The sequence below is a fragment of the Canis lupus genome, chromosome 6, assembly GCF_048164855.1.
Source record: "Canis lupus baileyi chromosome 6, mCanLup2.hap1, whole genome shotgun sequence".
NCBI classification, from domain to species: Eukaryota; Metazoa; Chordata; class Mammalia; order Carnivora; family Canidae; genus Canis; species Canis lupus.
The window spans coordinates 35,005,438-35,011,437 of record NC_132843.1 but is presented as its reverse complement, the minus strand read 5'-3'; positions in this window follow the sequence as shown (position 1 = coordinate 35,011,437).

Below are 6,000 nucleotides of genomic sequence, written 5' to 3'. Positions count from 1 at the left end.
ATTTCTCTCTTAGGACTTTTCCTGGTGAGCCACACTGTACAAAGTCCTAGTTCCATAAATCCCAAAGTAGGAGTGGGGAGATTCTAGATTGGGACCATTTCTGTGTCTAGTAAGCCATGGGTTTTGAGCAAGTGTCTTGTCTTTTGTTTGTTTCTTTTGTTACCCTGGATTCTTGGATGTTCCTCATCTGTAAAATGTGCAGATTGCACTGTAGCAGGCTTGCAAACTGGAATATCTATCTGTAAGAACCAGGCCAGGGGTGCCAATGAGTAATCAGGCCAGATTGGGCTGCCTTCAGCAGGGGAGACTATGATTCATCTGCAGCTGATTGCCACCATGTTGGTATGCTGGTCCACAACAGAAGCATTTCTGATTGTTGAAAAGAAGTTAGAGATAAATAATTTAATATAAAATCTTTCCATTTTTAATTGTTGGTGAGGATCAAAGTAATAAAACAAAAAAACAATGTTGAGCTAAATAACAATGCCTGTGGCCTAGAAATAGCTCATAAGCTATCAGTTTGCAATGTCTGAATGACAAAACTCTTTGGAGAACTGGTGAGTGTTAACATTCTATGGCTCCATAAGCCTTCCTATAACTCCATTGTATAAATGTATGGTAAGCTTCCATAGACCTCATCATTATCAAAATCTATGTCATAAACACCTCATAAATAGCTTCATAGGAGCTCGAGTAACAGGCTTTAAAAGAATGGAGAAATAGTAGAAACCTTAAATTGTGCCTTTTTGTTCATCACTGCAGTTGGATAGATATTTTGCCTTTAAGATGGTATTACTTCTGAATTGCTCTTAAATTGTTCTGTGACTATGTTCTATCCTCAATGAGATGATAGCTTGTTTTAGACTAGAAATTCTATTTCTTTATATTTTCTTTTCCTCCTTGGCCACCGTGATATAGAATTACAATTTGGTACTTAATAGTCAATCCTTTCCTTACTTTCATTTCTATACTATATGATAGTTTTTTCAAGGTGATGGTTTTTTGTCTCTCCTGATGGGATCACTATTTCTCATGCTGCTCTCTGTATTCTCCTGAGTTCTCTTCTTGATCTTCCCTTTTGCTGCCTCAAATATCACTTGCAAGGAGATAATACCCATAGCTTCTTCCTTTATTCCACTACTATAACTACCTGTGAGCCCTTCAGAAAAGCCATCTGTGGTTATCACTACATCTTTACTGTCTCACCATGGAAAGGAGAGGGGAGACAGGAGATGAGAGAGGGACTGTTGAAATAAAATGTATAGGATTTGGAGCCTGAAGTAATGATGGAGAGTAAGACGGAGGGAGAAGGCAAAAATAATTCTAAGTTTCAGGTCTAGGTGACTTGGAACAAGAGAATACCAGCAGCAGAAATGAATAACACATCAAACTGTGATTTGGTAAGGGCTAGTGAGTTTGAATCTAAATCATTTGTAATTAGGATAAAACTAAAGATACCTTAAAAGATTTATTTATTTTAGAGTATGTGCATCCTCAAGTGGGGAGTGGGATAGAGGGAGAGAATCTTCAAGCAGACTTTGTGCTAAGTGTGTACCTGACTCAAGGCTCCATCTCATGACCCATCAGATCATGACCTGAGCTGAAACCAAGAGTCAGAGGCTTACCAACTGAGGCACCCCTAAAACAAAATATACTTTTAAACTTGAACTAAACTGGAAGTTGAGACTAGGCCTGGGAAAGTTTCCATTGGAGCTATTATGGGTTATTTTTAATGATTCCTCTGGTACTCCTTGGCATTGTATTTTTAGCATCCTCTTCTTAATCAGGAGTAAATTTATCCTGCTTTACTCTGACGTTTTCAATAAGAGGAATTTCTTCATCTTCTAATTCCAAACCATTCTGTCTACCATAGCTGTGGATTCATTCCATTTGTCTCCAGCTCCTCAACCTTTTCTCCAAATAAAAGGCCATGGATATGGCAAAGTGTTAAATAGGTAAATGAAAAGCTGCTTTGTTGAATTTCATTCAGATGGGAGTCCTCAGGGCCGCCGCCATCCCAACTCTCAAAGGGCTCTGAAGAGGCACCATTACAACTACAGAGTAGGCTACCTTTCTAACAGACTAAAGAATAAGCACAACATTTTTGTTTTTGTTTTTGTTTTTTTTTGTATTCTGTGTCTCAGCAATGCCATCCCCACCCCCTACACAGTGTTTCTTGCCAAAGGAAATAGCTAAACCTTCTGTTAAGTAGTTAGGTCCAAGCAAATTAATACAATTCATGTCCTAACAACTTAATACCCATTTGAGAAACTAATATATATATATATATATATATATATATATATATATATATATGAAAACTACTATAAATATGAAAACTACTATTAGAAACTACTATTTTTAAATATATTTTTATATTTTATTAATATTTTAATAGAATATTATTAAAATAATATTTTAATTTTGTTCCTAAATAACTATAATCACTTGCTGATGGCATATGTATGCTAGCTGGGCTTTGTAAAAATTCTCAAACCTTGGAATCAGATGCTGTCACCTTTATTTCCTGTTTCACATTGACTTCATGTGCTACTTGCTATTAATCACAGGAACAGATGAAGATCCAGCTTCGCTAAGATACAGTGCCATCAAGAAGAGTAAGATGCATGAAACTATGAACTGCCTTGAGCCTGAGATGGTGTAGTTTCTGACAGATGTCAGCAATTCCCTTAAGAATTTGAAATGTCTGCCAGCAACACTGTGAGGTCACCATGGCACTTTGAATTCCCTCCCCTAATACAGTCAAAGAATCATGGGAACAGGGCAAAGAGGCAACTGTAAGTCCTGGTCCAAGCGCAGTTAACTAGTTGTTTGAGCACTCTTCACCACAGTTCCCTTGTTGCAATCAGTGGAGGATGTCTGGATTTGTTGATCTCTCACAGTTCCTTCTAGCTTTCAATGTCTGTAATTGAATGCATTCTTATTTTACAAGTGCCACTAAGGAAGCTTGGAAAGAATTTGCTACCTTAAATAGAAAACAGTCACTTTTTCCCGCATCCTTGTTTTGAAAGTGAGGACAAAACTGGTCTTAAATTCAGCCATTTTTCTCCTGCCAACATACCCTAACCTCTGTCAGTTCTGCGAGCTCAGAATTCCTTCAGAGGAACTATCTAAGGAATTCCATGCATGCTTAGTATCAGGCCTGAGACAGAAGGGGAAGAAATGAGTTTATGTGTTCTGATGCTTTGAAATAAGTAAAATATCTCCATGCACACATTCTTGCTTAATACATGAAGAAACTCTCCAAGACTCCCTTTTCCCTTCCGAGGCTACTAGTTGGGTTAGATTGAAAAGATAAGACATTTCAATAGATGTCTTTAAAACCATGCAGAGCTTGGAGAGAATGAAGGCTAACCTATTCATTAATTTTGAACAGAAGGGGTGAATGAGTATTCTTTGGACTTTGGAGTAGGTCAAGTGAAAAGAAGCAATAACAATTTCTTACTACCCAATTGGTAAATTCAAATTTTGCTTGGTCATTTGGGGTTTTCATTGAACAGAAGTCCTTAATTATTTATAAACCACATTTTTTGTCTTATATTTCCATTTTTTTGAGATTTTCTTTTAAAAGGGTTTTCCTAAGACATAAAGTTACTCATATTTCCATATTAGAACTTTATGGTTTTAACCTGTCACAATGAGGCCTTTAATTCATCTATGGTCCATCTTGAGTGTGGTGTTAAATACCCAGTTATTTCTACATATATAGTGAGCAAGGTTTCCCACCATCACCTCTTCAACAATCTCCCTTTACCCCGTTGTTTATAGTGCGCTCCTTATGATATAGTATACATCTCTATATATGTAGGCATTTGTCTCTTGGCTTTCTATTATCTATTTGTTCTTGATCCCTAAATGCACTTTACTTTTATTATTATTATGGCTTTGTAGTATGTCTTAATATCTGAAAAAACAAATCATCATTCTTTAGTTTTTCTTTTGAAAGGTAGAGTCAATCATTTCTGGACTTGGGCAACATAGAGCATTTGAGATATAAGAACTGGTAGATAGAAGTAATATACCACATGTACATAAAATGTCATAAATGGACCTTAAAAATACAGTGAGGAAAAAGGCAAGCAGAGCTACGTAGTTTAATAACTCATAGAAAATTTAAAATACATGTATTTATGTAAATTATACCTATTTTTAAGAACACATAAAAACTAAAAACAAGCTTATTAAATACATTAGAGTAGTTACCCTTGTTGGGGAGAGTAATGGTTGTGGATTTTGAAAAGAAAATAGTACAAAAATTGCATAGAATAAAAATATATTTATAATAGAATAAACCACATTTGAGATAATAGTATAATAATAGTTTTTTTTTTTTTTTTTTTTGAAGCGCCATCAATTTTCTAACTCTTCAGATTAGAATCAGGGAGAAAGTTGGTTCTATCTATAGCATGTTCTTCTGGTGGGTGGTGAAAACAAAAACTGGGGTCACATGTGGGTTCAACTCTGCAAGTCAGTTCCTATATACCAGCACAAGGGAGGAAAAGTTAGAAATCATCACTTGAAGGAGTTAGAACTATTTGATCTTGTCCTTTAGGAGTCATCGATATTATTTGAAACCAGTTGGTAGGGAAATCTGTCCCAGAAAGCTCCAGTCCTTGACTCTGGTAGGCTCTAAGTGTAAACACACAGATTGCTGCCTGAGTCACTCAGCACTCCACCCTGCCTCAAAGAAAAGAGCACTTTGTCCAGGAGCGCAGTGCCCTGACCAAGAGCTAAAAGTGTCCTCTTTTCTAATTGTCAATTATCTCTACACTCCAAGATAAACATTTCTCTTTTAACATCAGACCGGCCTGGAAGGTTCATTTAGGACAGAGCTATTTGAAGGGCTGGAGGAAGACAGAGAAGGCAAAGAGACAAAGTTTGAAAACAAGACCTACAGCCTACTTTTTCTGCTACATTCGTGCATATTCTGAATTAGAGAATGTCCATGCAGTAGTCTGAGGCTTTAGGGAGGAAGAAGTTAGATGAAACAAGGAACTAAGTTTTCACTTTCAAGGACTGCTCTGGGGAATTTTTTTCTCTAACAAAGCTCCTTTTATTTGTTGGGGACTGGAAGCATTTCATATCTCTATATGTATACATTTATGTACATATGTATATATACATATATATGTATGTATACCTATGTGTATTATATATGTTTATATGCATGCATGTATATACATATTACATGTGTATATATACATCTATGTATACTTTAAAAGTATGGTAGTGTTCTATTTGTTGCTACAAGTGCAAAACTTAGCTCTGAAACTTTTCAAAGACTTACTTTTTCTAGTTCAATTATGTAATGAATAGAATTGCAATTGACTTGACTGCAGTTGATAGCAAAGCCAGAGATCATTTAATTCAGTACCTACCCAAACCTGTTGTGTTTCCATGATCCAGAAGAAGAAGAAAAGAGGATCTAATAAGAAAGAATGAGAATATTTATTCCTGTGTAACAAATAAGGATAATAGTAAAGGATTTTCCCTGAAGCTAATCCTCCCTGGGGTATCAGCTTTGGAGAATAAAACAATGTCACTCAAATTCTTTTTGCCCACGCTCCCTCCCTTCCATTTTCTCCCCTGAATGACCCTTTCCTCTTCCTTCTGTCTCTACCTTACATCTCCCTTTGCCTGGCATACTTAAAATCCAGAAATCTATGTGCTAATTAGTGTGGTTATGATTTGCAACCTGTCCAACGATGCCAGGAAGTGAGACGCAACCTTTTCAAGTTCAGTAGCGACCATCTAATGCAAGTCAAAACAGAGAGATGTGTTCTGCTAATTTGGGGGAGGGGATGGTTGGGATTTGTATATTCAAAGTTCAATGATGACAGGTCACATTGGAGGGGGACAGTCTGTGTATTAAAATGCACCAATAAAGTCAGAAACTTTCTAGGCCAAGCAGAGAGAAGGGAGATTGTTTTTGTGGAATGTGCTGTTAAACGTGGAAGCCCAAGAGAATCAGGAAACCTG